Raw genomic sequence first — 18,724 nt, forward strand, 5'->3', positions numbered from 1 at the left:
CTCACACGCGTATATCCCTCCCCCCAACCCTCTTCAAGTTGTCTGGAAAAAGCACTCATTCAAATTCGAATCGTTGAATTCGATCTTTCGTAGGAAAGAAAAAAAAGAAATTTCAAAGGAAAATTTAATTACTGAAAAATAATTCGAGTAATTATTATTAAATTTGTATTAGATCAATTAAATGTTTCGATTGAATTTTCTTTGCAATTCAACAAAACATTTGTTTGTTAGTAAATCAATGATACACACAGGATATTTTTTTTTTATTATATTTTATTTTATTTAATTATTAATTTATCTTTTTTGTTTTATATATTATCTTATTTTTTATATCCGATTTGTATTTAATATTTATATTTGATTTATTCTTTTGGTTTTGTTCACATGTATTGTAGGAAGAGTCAAAAATTATTAAATGACTTAAAAAAATCAAGGAATATATTTCAAAACCTTTATAAAGCTAATATTTAGTCATTTTCAGTCTAAAAGTTCAATTAAATTAAATATAAAAAATATTAAATTAAATTAAATATAGAAAATATCAAATAACCGAGAATAATATTTTAAATTTGTAATATATTCCAAAGATTAATGTTTTCCGAATGGTAAAAAAAAAAAAAAATAATTTATATATTATTATCTTCAAATAAAATAACAAAATGATGCGTCCCTATATTAAAAATATATATATAAATATTTACACATTTATTCATCCTTTGAGTTCTTGAAGAAGAATAAAATACATAAAAATGAATGAAAATGAATGTATTAACAAATTTCTTTCGTTCATTTTGAAATTCATTCACGAGTAGAGAAATTGGTTCAATTTAAGAAACATTTTCCTTACATTTATCGTCATTATTATCCACAAAACGGTCATATTTTTTGCCTTCTTTCCCTTGAGACGTAAATGTTTAGGGTAGAGAGGGTTAGGAATAGAACACCAAAATTCAGTCTGCTTGACTCATTTTACCTTTTATTTTTCTCTTATCATTCTTTTTGTAGCATCTTCTTCTTCTTCTTCTTCGTTGTTTTTTTTTTTTTTCGTTTCGGACCTAACCCTGTCTCTCTTTTTTTTTTCTTCTTTCCTTTTACCCTTCCTTTTCTACTAGTTCGAACCTTCGCACAGGCGCCAACGCGTGGAACGCAATTAAAAGTTTCTCACACGGACGCCTATACGACAGGAAAGAATCGATCCTATCTTTCCATCTCTTTTTATTCTTTTTATTTTTTTATTTTTTTATTTTTTTATATTTTATTTCTTTCATTTTATCTTGCAGGAACCTTCTCACACAAAAAATTCTTTCCACTCTACTCCTCCACTTCAACCAATTTCTTTCGGCAAACATTCTTTCTAAATCACACTGACTTTTGCATCTTATCATAAAATCACGGATTAAAACCAATCAAATTTACATTTAGAAATTATAGTTGTTTTTTTTTTCTTTTACGATTAACAAATCACCGATTGATCGTTGAATAACTTTTCGTGTATTTAAAAAAGAATATGTTTTTGTTCATTAAGAAATTTAACATTAATTTTCATTATTCTATCATTTTTTCGATAATAATTTTATCTTTTTTTAAGTTCTACAATTCTTTGTTTAAATATACGCTTTTTTGCCTTTTTGTTATCAATAGAATTGACAAATAACAGCAATCTAAAAATCTACTTTCAGGAATATTTTTTGTTCCAATTTTTTAAGACCACTAAAAAAATTCAATGATTAAATGTTTATATATATTTAACAAACTTATTTAAATATTCGAACAATTAAATCATCGAATTTATGGAGGATATTTTTCTTTTCAATATTTTGTTCATTATGATTCATTCAACATTCATTCGTATTGTATTCTACTTCCTGTTATCCTTTATACCTAAAAATTAGAACAAGAATTTTTTTCTTAGAACTTGTTCTATGATTCACTCTTACCTAGGACCACCCAAAGAAAAGAATAAAGAAAGAAAAAAAGAAATTCCTTACCTTCCGAAATTCTCGCTGACTCATCCTTTAAAATCCACCCTGTCCGATATTCGATAAAAGATTTTCACGGATTTTGAACAAAAATCCGCCTTTTTAGAATAAACATATCGCAACAACAACAACAAAAAATAAAAAACATTTCTAAACGTCGATGATAAATCCTATTAATAATTTCTTTTAAATGTCTGTAGAAATCCGAATAAAAAGGAGAAGAAGAAATATTTTTCACCTGAAAAAAAAGACGGAACCTTTAACGAATTCCCTTTCTTACGATTACGAGAGAAATATTAGAAATGTCCGAACAAGTCGTATCCTGTTTCGTGGTGAATTCTAACAGAAGATTTCTATCTCTTTCTTTGATAATCCCCTTTTTTTTCTTTCGGCAAGTTAAATATTTGAGAAAGAAATAAAAAGAAAAATAAATAAATAAGTAAATAAATCTTTATATAGAAAAATTCATTGTCACAATGTTGGTTTTCAATGAACTTCGAAACTACTGAACTGATCTTAATGAAATTATTTTTATTTTGTGTGATATTTTTTAACTTAGAATATACAAATAGTTTTTATCGCATTTATTTTGTATTTTTTATCGCAAATTTAAAGATTTATTATTTAAAGGTTATCTAAGTCTCTAGGTTGTTTAAGTATTTAATAGATGGCGTTGTATTTCAATTCAATTATTTCAATTTACATTCGATATAACTTTACTTTTTATATTTTTTTCTGTATTATTATTTTATGTATTCTATTCTAATTGTGGTATTATCTTATGTGTTTAATATATTTTAATATATTATTTAATATATATATATATATATATATATATATATATATATATATATATATATAATAATTGTTTATAGAATAAAATTAATATAATTTAATTACATAGTTTAATATATATTAAAAATTGTATGTTATTTTATGCCTAATTTGAAATCCCAGAAAGTGAATATAGTGAATATTAGTATGACTGCATTAAATAGTTTAAAATTATATTAAATCAACATTTTATAACAGAATCACAGCAACGCGTAGCCATATCATTCTAGTAAATAAATATAAACAAAAAAAAACATAGAATAACAGAAATAACATAACAAAACAAAACAAAACAAAAATATAAGAGTGAGAATAAGAGAAAGAAAGAGATACAGGGCCGCATTCCGTGAACCTTACGTGTCCGCGTTCCACGTGGCCTTTGGCCCCCTTGGGAAAGGTTTGAAAGATCGTTAAGGTAGCACCTTAACGGCCCTTTTACGAAAAAGGGCGCCGTCTCTACGGTCCACGACCTATGAGACCCTATCTCTTTCTCTTTCTCTTATTCATTATTATTCATCCAAGTGGAGAAGAGAATGCTCGTTTCTCTATTCCTTTCTCTCTCTCTCTCTCTCTCTTTCTCATATACACAAACACACACACATACTCTGACATTCTAGAGGACTACGACGGTTCTTCTTCTTCTTCTTCTTCTTCTTCCTTCAGTGGGAGAGAAAGCAAGAAAGCAAACCAAGCCAAGCTAAGCCAAGCCAGCCAGCCAGACGACGTCTCGTTAATTCGCACGAAAATTCAATCGACCCGCCCCAGACGGTCTTGATCTACGGTTAAAGAGAATAAGAGAAAGAGAGAGTGTGAGAGAGAAGCAACACCGGTGCTCAAATACCTTTCCTTTCTCTCGGAAATTTCCCTCCTGAGATTATTCCCTTTTCTACCATCTAACGTCATCCTGATCACTCCTCGTTTCCGTTTCATTGCACGTACCTCTTTCACATTTATTCATTTTTTTATTTTTTTTTTTTTTTTTATTCTCTATACCGTGAAAAATCTAATAGTAAAGAGTGGGGGTCTATTACTTTTATCGTTTTTTCTTTCTTTTTCTCATTTGTCCCTTTTTTTCATTCAAATTATATGTTTTACCGTGAATGGTAGAAATTGGGGTATGTCGAGATTGACAAAATGGTTGTTTAATGTATATACGAAATATTAAATACTATCGAAGCATATATGTGCCCATAATTATGAAAATGGTCTAATTGTAAATCAAAATTGAAACAAAATGAGTTTATCAGTTATTTCATACCACATTATTTTAAACTAGATTATTTCTATGTAATTTTCACGATATTGTTAAAAGACATAGGTCATCATTAAAAAAATATATGCACAAAATATTGAAAAATATTGAATATACATGTGTATTTAACATTAAAAAGACATTGAATCTCTTTTTAATATTAAATACACGTGTATTCAATATTTTTTAATATTTTGTGTTACTAGTGTAGGTTATGTCATTAAAATTATTGAATTATTCTTATTAAATTGATTTATTTTTGTGAAGTAAGTATTCGAAAAAGTAATAAATTTCTGTTCAATTATGAAAAAATTAAATTTTGATTTAAAGTTTGAAATAGGTTTTTAGAGTTTTAAATATATACATTTGAAAAAGTAATTTGAAACAGACTATTAATTTCTTCGTGACAGATTTGATCGAATTTTAAATGGCTAATTTATGTCTAATAATACAACTATTCGATTTTGATAATTGTGCAAAGATGATATATATAAAATTGGAATGAAGTATTACCAGAGAACGTAGGAAAATTTGATTAACCCCCTGATACATTGATATGAATAAGTAAAACATTCAATTTTCTATGCGCCCTTTAGCTATGAACTTAGTACAACTAGCTCTACGGGTTTCGAGAATTTCAATAGAAATTTTGTATATAACTTTTTCATTCAGTGTGTTATTCGTATGCTTTAACACATATTTATCGACTACGTTACGATTAATTGTTAAGAAAATAATTAAAATTACTTTGACAATAATATAATTTTAATAATTTTACTAAAAAATTAATTCTAAAATTCTGATTATTATTTCTGTGTTTAAAAAATACAACTCTTTCATACATCCATAAGAATTATAACTCAAACATTTAATTAACATTTAATTAATACCCTGTAGGAATGAGCTTGGTAACTTTTTCAACGTATACGATTTAAATAAAATTAAATATTTTTTGATATAAATTTTCTCACAGTATATATCCAAACATACCTTCAAGCAATGATACATTACAAAAATAGGATTTATTAATTAAAAAAAAAAATTATAATATGTGGATAATTATTTATAAATCCTTTAAGATACAAACTTTAATAACTTGTACAATATATAATTTACATAAAAATATTCTCTACAAAATTGTCCCCAATATATATATATATATATATTATATAAACATACATCAGCCACACGTACACGAAAAAAAGAACACATTGTATAAATATAATATATTAAATCCTTAAAAAAAAATATAATATAAAATAAGTAGATATTATTATTTATCTAATATTCTAATATATTACTCTTCTCTTCTCACATTAGCCATGATCATCGATGATCATCGTAATCGATGTCATTATCCAACGATATCGAGATATGGGGGTGGCGGGAGGGAAGTTGGAAGGGGGCACTCTCGAATTATCTTCGATTAGAGAGTACGTAATGGTTATTCCGAGGATCGATCACTGCTCGAGAGAGAGAAAGAGAGAGAGAGAGAGAGGAGTAACATAGTACAAAGCATTGTTATATTCGAAGTGGCGCTATGGGCTTCATTTCCTGCACAGTCTCGATCGCGCCCACTGACTTCTATAGCATCTTTCTCTCTCTCTCTCACACTCTCTCTTACTCTCTTTCTCTTTCTCTTTCTCTTTTTCACTAGAGTGTTGGTGCGCGCGCTCGCGTATTCGTCGGTAATTGGACGAACGAAAAAGAATCCATTGTCTCTCTTTTTCTTCAGCCCTTCTCCTCACCGCCATCACTTCTGCCAGCAAACGCTAGAAAGAAATATTGCGAAGAAAGAGGGGGGAAAGGATGATAGTAATGGTGGTGGTGGTGGGGGTGGTAGGGTTGAGAGGGAGAGAGAGAAAAGAAGAAGATGTTGAAGAAAGAAAAAGAGAGTCATAATCTCTCATTATTATTCGTCGTCGTGTTTTTTCCCTTCCGCCCTCTTCTTTTCTAATCCTCCAACCCCCACCCTTCCTTCAGTCTACCTACCTACCTACCTACCTACCTACCTACCTACCTACCTACCTACCTACCTACCTATCTACCTATCTACCTTTCTTCTCCCTCTTATACACCTTCTCAACCCTCCGACCCACCTCACGATCATCTTTCGTGTACACCTTCTCTCACACATCTCCGTACAATATGAAAACTCTCCTTCATTCGTATCTCTCTCCCTCTCTCTCTCTCTCTTTTCGTTTTTTTCTTTATGTTTAGGTTTAAGTTTATTTCTTTTTATTTTTTTTTTATTTTTTTCTATTTATTAGATTTTTTTTTGTATTTTTTTATTATATAATAGTTTGTGTCGTATTATAAACTATGTTATATTATTATATATTATTATATTGTATTTTTTATATTATGATATATTATATATTACATTTATATATATATACTATGTAATTGTATATTATTATTATATTATTATAATTAGTAATATAATATAATATAATATAAATGTTATAATAATATGTATATTATGTTATGTTATATATTACTGTTATATATTATATATGTTATATTATCATTTTTAATTTAATTTAATTTTATTTTTTATTTTAATTTTTTTTTCTTTAGTTCTAATGACGATTGTAAGATTATCGTTATCAAAATTTGTGATTATAATTCTCAGTAATGTTATGTATACCACACGATGTGTCAATATAATAATTTTGTGTCCCATTTTTTCTTTTTATTTTTTTTTATTTTTTATTTTTTTTTGTTCTTCAACGTTTTTGTATTTCCTTTATAGAATTCGCCGAGGAAAATGTGAAATTTTACTTCTCTCTCTCTCTCTCTCTTTCTTTCTCTCTCTCTCTCTCTTTCTTTCTCTCTCTCTCTCTCTCTCTCTCTCTCTCTCTCTCTCTCTCTCCCTCTTTTTCTTTATTTCTTTCTATCTTTGAATTTTATATTTCCGTATTCGAGTCTATCTCTTCGAGCGTGAATATAAAAGCTTTTTGTTCTCGCGTTCACTGAAAGTTGATGAAGGGTGGCAAGGAGGATTGTGGGGTTGAAGATAGAGAGGGTGTAATCGAAAAAAAGGTAGAACCATTATATATATAGAAAAAACTCCAGAATATAATCGAATGTAAAGCGCGATTCTTTATTTTTGTTTCGACCTTTTCTTTTTTTTTTTTTATTTCTTTCGTATACATTTTTCCTTTATCGGAGGAAGATTTTGAAATAGACAGAAAAAAAGCAAATCTTTGATAAGGCTCACGCGTTATTTATCATCTGACACAATTCTATTATATATATGTTTTTTATTTTATTTTTATTTTTGTACACCACAGGAAAAAGAAAGAAAGGGGTGAGGGGGTGAAGGGTGAAAGGTGAAAGAAAGGTGAGAACAAAAAAATGGAATAATTTTTATGCAACGAAATTGACGTGACATCTCTTATCGATAATTTCATTTCATTTCAATTATTCAAGAACCAAAGTCTTTCTCTCGAATTATTATTATTATTATTATTATTATTATTATTATTCCTCTTTATTTTCTATATATATATTCGTTCATACTAATACCGTTTTAAAAAAGTTCGAAAGCTATTGTTACAGTTTTAAAAGAATATACTTTCCTTCCTGCGACCTTTTTTTTTATTTTTTTATTCCTTTTTTCTATTATTTTTCGTTTCATGTACATAGTTGAAAACTTTTTGATAAAGTATTCTTGCGAAACGTTCGTGTACCTTTTAAAATATACATCTATGTACGTGTATATGTATACATACATACATATATTATATTACATACATATACAAAACACACGACAAGCAGAAACACATACACATATGTAGTTTACTTTATAAAAAATTGTTCGAGTGGAGGCTTGTTAAAAAAGCTTTTTATCATTCTTTCTCCCCTCTCCCCCTCCCCCGCAGGAGTCTTGATTTAATTTTGATTTTAAAAGCATCCAAAGTAGAGGAAAAAGAGCTTGCGAAAAAGAGTTAGAGGGGGTGGTAAAAAAAAAAAAAAAGAAAAAATGCAAAGAAAAGAAATTTCTGGGATAAAAACGCGTGCGAGGATAAAAAAAAAAAGAAAATTTGGACTCGTTCGCAAAAGTCGTTTGACCGAACGGGATAAGAGGTCGTCTCAAATGTGTTCTGACATTTACCGTTTTCTCGGTGAGATAGGTCGAAAGTCGGTGGGGTATTTGGAAGTTGGGGGGATTGAAGGGAAGGGTGGTTGGGTGGGTTATACAGCGAATAAAGAAGAAAATATATGAACGATGTATCTAACGTTGCAGAAAAGAAATTCGTCCTCGAATTGAATTTGGTGCTGCATAGACGTCGTTGTCGTTGTCTTCTTTTTTTATTTTTATTTTTTATCTCTTTTATTTCCTCTTCTTATTATTCTTCGTATGGAGACTTCGTACGTGCACTGAAAGATTGAATGTAACTTCGTGCGAACAAGATTTTGGCAAGGACGAATTTTTTTCTACCTTTTTTTTGTTAGTCTTGTTTTTATTTTATTTAACATTCTTTTTCTTCTTCTTCTTCTTCTTCTTCTTTACTTTTTTCCTTTATGCAAACCCCATCCCCCAATCCTAACGACACATATTGCTCTTTTCACGATGTGAACAACGATATTTTTAATTTTATTCTATTTTATTTTCTACGTGACCTGGTCTCACTTTGTGTTCTATTTTCTCTTTTTTTTATTTTCTTTTTCCTAATTAAGTAAATGTTAGCGAGTTCAACACGAATATAGAATCTTCTTCTTCTTCTTTTTCTGCTTCGATAGACGTCAGTGGAGATTTTTTGACACAGTTTCCAAAAGGTTTTTGATAGAACGTATAAACCGATGTTATATTTTCTTCATAAAATCTTTGAAAGATCAATATGTAGTTTGAAATGTTTTGAATATAAAAAAAAAAAAGGAAAGAAAGTAAGTGATTGATTAATTGAAAGTTAATTGTTTTAAGAAGTTTCGAAGTTAGTTAGTAACATTAATTATGAATAACGATATATATATATCGTTGGGTTATAAGAGTTCGTATAATTTATTATTGTTGTTGTTACACAATATAAACTAACAATTAGCCAAAACATAGAATCAATTAATTACATTTCTCATTAATTTTCAACTAACACGTTTTACTCTTACGTGATTTTATTTGAAAATAAAATCAAAATAATAGAAACGAACAAGAAAAAAAAGAAATATTGATTTAAAGGAAATATCAATTAGTCAAGTGTTTTCTACGTAGAAAATAAATGTCTAATGTGTTTTCACGAAAGAAAGAAAGAAAGAATAGAAAGATAAAAAAGATAGAAAGAAGGGGAAGGAGAAAGGAGGGGAATCGCATTAATCTTAAATGTCGGAAATGTTTCTCTTTTTTCTCCTTTTTTTTTTACCTACAATGTCAGATTGGACAACAATAAATGATAACGGGAGACTTTTTGTTTTTATAGTTTGTATTCGAATAAAAAAATACAGATATAGTATACTGTTACAACATTAACAGTTTAATTTTATAATAAAAAATATTTATTAAATATAAAATTATTTATAATATATAGATGGAAAATATTTGAAATATTCCAACGCAATTTAAATGTTTCATTTCACTATTTAGTATTTTATATTTAAATAAACAGTACTATAATATTCTACACAATACTATAAGTTATACTCATTTACAATTTTTTTATAAAAAAAAAAAAATACTAATAATATTATTTATTTAAATATAATATATTATATATAAAATTCTATTATATTTTTTTTTAATATTTTAATTATTTTATATATATTTATTTAATATCTTATTATTATTATTTAATATACACAAATAATATTATATTATTTTATATTTAAATAAGTGCATTTATATGTTAGAATAATTTTATTAAACAAAATTGGGACATTACATGATCAATGAATTTTAAATAACTTCACAATTATAACGTAACCACGTATAATAAAATTCTCCTAAATCAATATTAAATTTCTATTTTAATTTAAAGCTTATAATTATATTAAAATATCATATTACTTAATAGAAATACAGAAGATTCTAAGTATCGAACGATAAATTACTCCTCTTACACGTATATGTATATATTGTTTTAAGTTTAATCGATAACAACGTTTGAAACAAAGATGACATATCATATCTCACGTTGCATACATATGCAAAAACTTGTAATAAACGTGAGAGACAGACATTTGTGAGATCATTAATTAAATAATTAGTTAATTAATATGAAATATTCGATCGATTATTAAATGTAATATACGTTTATCATAATATTACAGTTATTATATTATTTAAATACACTAATATAATATAATAAAATTATACATATCTGCAAAGACATTTATTTTCAACATATGCGTGTGTTATATTATAATTATTATATTACTTCTATACACTCATAAATACATGCACACGTGCGCGCATATACATAAATACACAAACGTATCAAAGTTTTCGTGATAATTAAAAGCATCTCTCTCTCTCTCTCTCTCTCTCTCTCTCTTTCTCTCTCTCCCTTTATCTCTCTTTTATTGTAAATTTGACTAACAATTAATTAATCGGTATTACGATGTCGTTTAGATTATTGTTTAATTTGCATGACGGGGAAGTGGGAAAGGGGAAGAAGTGTTCTATTTACTCTCAATCGAATAAATAGGTAGGTAACTTAATTAAATAGGAAATGTAGAAACAAAGAGAAGAGAATGTTTGTATGTGAAATAGAGAGAGAGAGAGAGAGAGAGAGAGAGAGAGAATTTGTAATCAATTCGGTTGGAGAAAGTAAACATTAGGTAGATCGAGATTACAGGCTTTGATTTCTTTAGTATAGTCATTCATTTACACATCGTTTCTATACGTGGTTGCTTAGCTATTGGTCGATGGACACGTGCGATACAACAACGCGATATCTTAATTAACGAACGTGTGCCAGGTGATGAATGGCGAGAACGAAGGCACCACAACACTACGTATTTTCTTCCTCGAAATTCATTCCTAGCACGATCCTTCTTAACGTGGTTAGTATACTACTACTACTATGTCCTACGAATAATTAATCTATTTTCTTAATGTAAACTGAACCACACTCTGGATTCTGGACAAGATTGGGCACACACGTATTATATTCGTTATCTAAATTATTATTTAGTTCGTTAGATTGTAAATTAATTTTTAATATTGTGTTATCGTAATAATATTTATTTAGTTATTTATTCATTTTTATTTATATATTATTTTAATCCAACAGAATATAATTTAATTATTAAATGTAAATTTTTTAAATAAAATATTTAATTTAAATAAATAATTATATTAATATTATATTAATTTATTATTATTATTATATATATATATAAATAATATTAAAGTTTATTAAATAATTTATGTAAGAAATTTTTCTTTGCCGTAATAATATATTACAGTAATAAATTATTTAATAAAAATATAAATATCTAAAACAAAAAAGAAATAATTAAAGTTTTAAAATAATATCACTTTATGTTTTTCGTATATTTATTTTCTAATATTTCTTGAATAATAGTATTTCTTTTATTTTTAACTTCTTTTCATGTTTACCTACAAAATAGTCTTAAAAAAAATCGTAAAAATATGAAAAGATATCTCAACATATAAAAAAAGAAAAAAATATTTAACAAAGGACATTTTCTTCCTTCCTTCCGTTAACATAATATCCCCTTAAGATGCATCCTGACGTATTTCGATTATGAATTGTAAAATCCAGCAATTTTTCAAGTATACCCCCATCTTAGTCACGAAGAATCCGATTTAGCGAATTTCCTATCGTCCAACTCGATCCTTTTAGCGGAAATCGAAGGATTTAAAGTTTCAAGAGGTTATTCCTGCCCACTTTTCTTACCCCATCCCCGCGTATTCCTTCTTACCCTTCGATGGAAACCATAATAGTAAATATCTGTTTATCTATCCGCTTCATTGCATTTTCTTTCTTTTTTTTCTTCCTTTTTATTTTATTCTTATTATTTGTCTTACTTTAAACTTTCCACTAACCCCATCTCTCTCTCTCTCTCTCTTTCTTTTTGTTTTTCTTCTGGCTTGGCTCCAGTCACCCACACGGTCGATACAATCATCTACAACCTACGAGAAACTATGAGAAAAGAAAAAGATGAAGAAACGAGTTAGGGGAAACGAGAAGTAGTTATAATGTTCCACTAGTACTACTAGTAGTAGTAATAGTAATAGTAGTGCTTGTGGTTGTGACAGTGATGGTGGTGGTGGTGGTAATGGTGGTGTGGTTGGTGATGGTCACGATGGTGGTTGTGATGGTGGGTGGTGTAGTGGTTAGAAGCAAAGTCGAATCAAATGGTGGGGGAAGTATTTGGCACGATGCAACCCCTCAACCTCACTCCATCCCTAGCACCGAAAGGAATCAATGACCCCCCCCCCATTCCTCCATCGGTATTTTCGGTACCTACATCGAATAATTGCGTGCACAGTTTCTGAACTATCAAGTTCCAGTGTCTCGACAACCACCATCACCCGGATTTTATTCCTTCTTTTCTCTATCTTTCTCTCTCTCTTTCTCTTTCTCTTCGTCATTTTCTCTCTCCTACTCTCTCTCTCTCTCTCTCCTTCTCTGTCTGTCTGCCTACTTTAAACTTTACGGATCGATCCGAAAAACCATTTCTTCTCTTACAGACAATTTCCTTTCTTTTTTTTTTTTATTTTCTCTCTCACTCACAGTTAAAAATTCAAGATTCGAGAAATAGAAAAAGAAACCCCCGGTAAATGAAGAGAAAAATATGAGGAAACGTCCTGTTTTTTTTTTTTTTTTTTTTTTTATAAATTTTTTTGTAAATTCTAAAAAAAAATGAAAAAGTAAATATACTATATTCGGTGTAGGGTAATAAAAATAAGATTAAAAAAAAAGAACTCGTTGAGGAATGACTTCTCGTAACGAGGCACGGAATTTTCTTCGGTTTACGGAATGGGGAAATAAAAAAAAAAAAAAAAAAAATGATCTCGTAATGCAATGCCGCCGCCAGTGGTAGCAGCACATTCATCGAACAAATATGGTCCATAGATGTTGGAACGTGATACGGCACACAGCAGCCACTTATACTTTAGGCGAATCCCTTTTGTGCTTTTATAATCGTTTAACTTTCTATCCCCCTTCCCTACTCCCCCAATCCCCTTTTCCCCTTTCCCCCTTTACATCTCGCGGCTATTAACTTCAATCTGTTCGAACTTTTAACAAAATTGAATTTAGATACCATAATATGTGTATCTTTGTATTTTATATTATATATATATATATATATATTATAAATTAATTATTTAAAAGTTCCTGGAGTGCACCTTTAAATTGTGATTAATCTGAATTCTTTGTTTTGTTCTTTTTTTTTTTTTTATAAATCAATGATCACTCTCTTTTGAAACTTTTCTTTCCATTTTAAGATAATTACTTTTTTTATTTCTTTTTTTTCTTTTTTTTTGAGAAATTGGTAATTCATTTTTGAAATCATCGTTAGAACTTTTGAATCCTTTTGTATTATTTTCTTTTTCAATATGATACATTTTCTGTATCGTGTTTGATACAATAATTACCATTTTAATAATTGATAATCAAAAATACGAATGCAGTTTGTACTGTATTTTTTATGAACACACGTTGTTACAATATCATTATTAAAAATGACAAGTAATCGTATTTAATATGATATCTCACAAATAATTTCTATAATTCGTTCAAACATATTTTTTTTCTCTCAATTTTTACGAATAATTTTATTACAAAATATTCCCCCAAATAAAAGACTATTATTGGAATAAGAAAAAAAATGTGTTTTAAATTGATCATCAGTCAATTTATTTTTTGATATATTAACCCATTATCCGCCACAATACGAAAATGCACCAAAAATATTAAATTTACTGAATAATGATATTCATACTAATCAAGTAGAACTATTTTTGCAACATTCATTTTTTATTTAAATATAAAAATTATTTTATAACATTAATTATTGATTTAAAATAAAATAGGGAGAATTTGTAATATTTTCATGAAGCACGAGGTACAATCTCATTACTTTACCGAATATATTTTATTCTGAAGCTGCAATTATTAAAAAAAAAAAAAAAAAAAGAATTTGAGAATAGGTCTCGAAAAAATGGCCATTGGCGGATAATGGGTCTCTTTCTTACATTAATTTTTTAATAAAGATATAACCAGTGGTCTTTCTTTAAAAATTCGATTTTACGTACTACACAACACCGATCATGAAAATAATAAAATTGAACAAAGTTTGTAAGGCAGACAATTACACGAATCTTTCTCTCTTTCTATCTTTCTCTCTCTCTCTCTCTCTCTCTCTCTCTCTCTCTTCTCTCTCTCTCTCTCTCTCTCTCTCTCTCTCCCATACATACATACCAAAATATATATATATATAAACATGAATGCATATAATGAAAAAGTTTCGGTTGGAATTCAGAAGAGAAACAGACACACACATACACATTTTAAGTCTTCCCGGATGAGTTGAGGGCCCAAAACTTGGGACTTGGAGAATCGGCACGCGAGGAAGCAGAGAAAAGTGCTGCTTGAGAGTGTGAAACGAACGAGAAAGAAATAGAGAGAAGAAATAAAGAGAAGTAAAGAGTAACAGAGAAAGAGAGAAAGAAAGAGAAGAGATGATTCAAAGAGAGAGAGAGAGAGAGAGAGAGAGAGAGAAAGGAGGAGAAGGGAGCATAGGGGGGACTCTTAAAAGGGAGTCCAACCGAACCTGTTATACCTGAAGGAGTCTCGCGTCTATTCACTCTCTCTCTCTCTCTCTCTCTCTCTCTCTCTCTTTCTTTCTTTCACTATCTTCTTCTGCTTCTTCTTCTTCTGCTTCTTCTTCTTCTTCTTCTTCCTCTTCTTCTTTCTTTCTGTCTTTATCTTCTTCCCACTTGCAAGAGGGTCAAGCAGGCACAAGAGAGGAACCAAGACGGAATATGGAATAGCTGAATGGGGAAGGTCGATGGACGCCCAGAAGAGAAAGAAAGAAAGAAAAAAAGAAAGAGAGAGAAAGAGAGAGTGAGGAGATGGAGGAAGAAGAGGAGAAAGAGAAGGAAGAAGAGGGTGGGCGGAACAGCAAGAACGAGAGATTGCTGTTGCCATGTGACTGCAAACGCATCGGGGACGATTTTTCCAGCCAATCGTTACGTTCCTCCGACAATCTTGTTCTCTCTCTCTCTCTCTTTCTCTCTTTCTTTCTCTCTCACTCTCTTTTTCTCTCTCGAACACATACACATATACACATATTCGTATGCGAGCGCGTACGTTATTCCCCTTTTTATTTATTCTCTTTTATACTTTTATATTCATTTTTCATATCCTCTCCCTATTTTTGCTTTAGGCATATTTCACGCTTCATAATACTCACTCATATAGAAGTATTAATTGATATCATCAAAGCTCATTCGTTCATTCGTCCGTTTGCTTGCTTGCTCGCTTGCTCTTTGGTTGTACGATTACATTGATAAAAGGTTTACATCCGGTAGAAACGTTTTCTCTCTTTTTTCTTTTCCATATCCTCCTCTCTGTCACTCTCTTTTTCTCGTTTTCTTTTTCATTTTTCATAGCACTTGATCGCTTTTACAGAAAACGCACTAAGTTCTTCCACAGTATGCTGATCCATTTGTCAAAGGATAAACTTGTTGACATTTTTACCTCTCGAATTTCTTTTTGTTTACTTTAAACTCGTTATACATACAATTTTAATTATTTTTGTTTGTTACCTTTGTATTTTTCTTTTTTTTTCTTTTTCGTTTTATTCACGAAACGAACTAAAAACATGACGGGGGTTTGATTATTCAGAAAAAAGGGAAAAAAGGTATTACTAGTATGAAATAGGGACAGACCTGTTGGTCGCTTTAGGGTGGTATAGTTCGGAGTTTACAATCTATGTTACTCTAGTCGAATAGTGAGAATCGATCTCTCGACCGTACTTCACTCGAGATACCGTTGTAAGTGGATTTTCTATCGACTCCGGCTAGTTTCTCTTCGCACACTCATATATATATATATATATATACAGATAGTGCAATGCCATGTGCCGCCGGTATACAAAAAGAGTAAAAGTGGAAGACTTGAAATCTGATAACACAGATTCAGAAACCGTGATATCGTATTATCTATTATCATTCATGATTTTCGACACATTCGATGCAATACTCGATAACTTATTTTCAATATATTGGATATAGAAATTTGCGATTTGAAAATTAATAAATCGATACGATTAAATATTCGTGGTTGAATCGATGAAAATACGTTTGAATTGAAATACTCGAATTCCGACATTTTCAGAGAGAATTTTAACGCATATTAAATATTTCTATATGGATGTGTGCGTGTGAATGTGAACGTTGGTAATTATGACAATGGAATACGTCAAAAAACTGAGAAAATTCAACGTTCAAATTATTTTTATATTTTATATACATTTTTTTTTGGTCTTTTTATCTCAATTTTTTATTTCTCAATATATTTAAATATATATGAGTGCTGGTAATTATGATAATGAGGAATTATGTAGAAACAAGAAAAAAGATAAAATATTCAAAAATAATTTAATGTCATAATTATTTCGATATTTACAACGTGTTCACCATTCCTATTTCTTTTAACATTCGTATCATACATTTTTCATCTTTGTATTTTCTTTTTCCTTTCACAAGCTTTGAGTTGCTTTTTTTTTTTATCTGCGTGTCTTTCGTTTCTCTCCTTATACACTTCTTCTTCCTATTCTATCCTAGCATTAAAGTCTCCCCCAAATTATTATCACTTCGTCGGTAGTTTCGGTCTAATTTCAAATTACTTCTCTAACCTATAATTCTGTCTGTTTTTTTTTTATTTCTATTATTGTAGACGCGTGCCGATTATTATGACTATGTAATACGTCAAAACAATAATTACAAAAAATAAATATTAAAATTAATAAATATACAATTAAACAAAAAAATAAAATAACCTTAAATCAATTTTGTACTTACAATTACATAAACCATTTTAATAATTACAAGGAACACATATGCATAATAATATTTCTTAAAATTATATAAACCTACCTATATATAAAAGTATTTCATATATTCTAAATAGACCGGAAATTCTCCAACATAATAAACATAACACATAATTAAAGAAAAAAGAAAAGAATAGAAAATCCTTAGAAATAACGAGTTATCCTTACCCTAACAAAATCTATCCAAAATGGACAAGATCAGATCTCCATTGGAGCTACCGTTGATCCTTTCAAATAAGTACGATCGATAGTATTCCAGTTCGATCAGAATGGGCCCTGGTCGGCGAATCAAAGCGACCTGCAACAGCACACAAGCACCAGCACAGCAGCACCAGCAACAGCAACAGCAAAGGACGCATGGAATGCAGTGGGCGCGCCACAGGGTGGTGGTGTGCTGCTACGACCCTCTCTCTCTCTCTCTCTTTCATTCCCAGCTTTCGCGTTTCCTCCTTCTCCTTCTCCCCCTCCTCCACCTCAACCTCCTCCACCTTCCTCTTTCTCCAACTCCTCTCTCTACCTGTTTTTCTCACCGTCTGCATTTCTACCCCTACCAACCCAACAACCATCTCCAACCAGCCAGTCCACCCTCCCCCCTCAAACTCTTTCTCTTCTTCTTTTTTTACTTCTGTGTTCCTTTTTCCTCTTAAGAACCAATCGAGGGCGCTCGTCCATGTAACATAGTCGAATACGAATACCTTTTGCAATTCTTTTCATTTGTCGATGGATTCATAAATACCACTTATCTTTCTCTCTCTCTCTCTCTCTCTTTTTTCTCTCTTTTTTTCTCTCTTTTTTCTCTCTTTCTCACTCTCTTTCTCCCTATGTGACTTTTCCCTTCTCGCGATAAAGCCAAGTATTAGCTTAATTCGGCGAACGAGTCCTCTTTATGGCGACGCGTTATTGCCATTGGTGTGTAAGTAGGTAGGTATGGTATGGTATGGTTGGTATGGTATGGTATGGTATGGTGAGGAGGTACTCGTGTATTTACTCACGTTTCAACGTGACTTTACGAGGAGTTCCTTTACCCGTTTCGTCCCCTAACCTCCTATACTCCTTTTCCTCCCCCTCCTTCTGCTTTTTCATCGTCATTAAACCTTAATGAAGGCGGTCCAACGACTACTTTCGACTTGGTCGCGAGTAAAACTTCGATGAATACCCTTTCTGTGTTATATATATGTGTATATATGGTTTATTTATGTATGTATCTTGTTCAATGCTTGAATATATGTATATACATAAAAGTGTATATGCTCCGAACGAGATTTCATGCGCCATCTTGCGCGGGAATTTTCAAATACGATTTTTAATACGTCACCGAAATTTTTCCTTTTCATTTCGTTTACGTTTTTATTTTATTTTTGTTTATATTTTCGTTGTTTGATTTAAGATAAGATAAATTCGAATTCGACGAGTATCATATTTTTTTTCTTTCGCGAGTATTATTGGAAAAATAATTCAAAATGGCCGTTTTCTTCGTAAATCTCCGCCTCGTCTCGTCTTGTTTCTTATTCTTCTAACTCAAAAAAAAAAGATCTTTCAAGAAATACCGGCCTAATACACGTATAACGACACACACATACACTCGGATCGTTCGTTTACGTCTTCTCTTTGGCAACTATTAATATCC

General features: G+C 30.0%; 1 protein-coding gene across 1 annotated transcript in view; it reads left to right on the top strand.

Moving 5' to 3' along the window:
• The window catches only part of dally (division abnormally delayed protein), a 121,282-nt gene that overhangs the window by 62,800 nt on the left and 39,758 nt on the right, over positions 1-18,724 (top strand). The window lies entirely within an intron of this gene.

The sequence above is a fragment of the Polistes dominula genome, unplaced genomic scaffold (genome assembly GCF_049000335.1).
Source record: "Polistes dominula isolate Pdom_NZ unplaced genomic scaffold, Pdom_raw_medaka contig_33, whole genome shotgun sequence".
Lineage (NCBI taxonomy): Eukaryota > Metazoa > Arthropoda > Insecta > Hymenoptera > Vespidae > Polistes > Polistes dominula.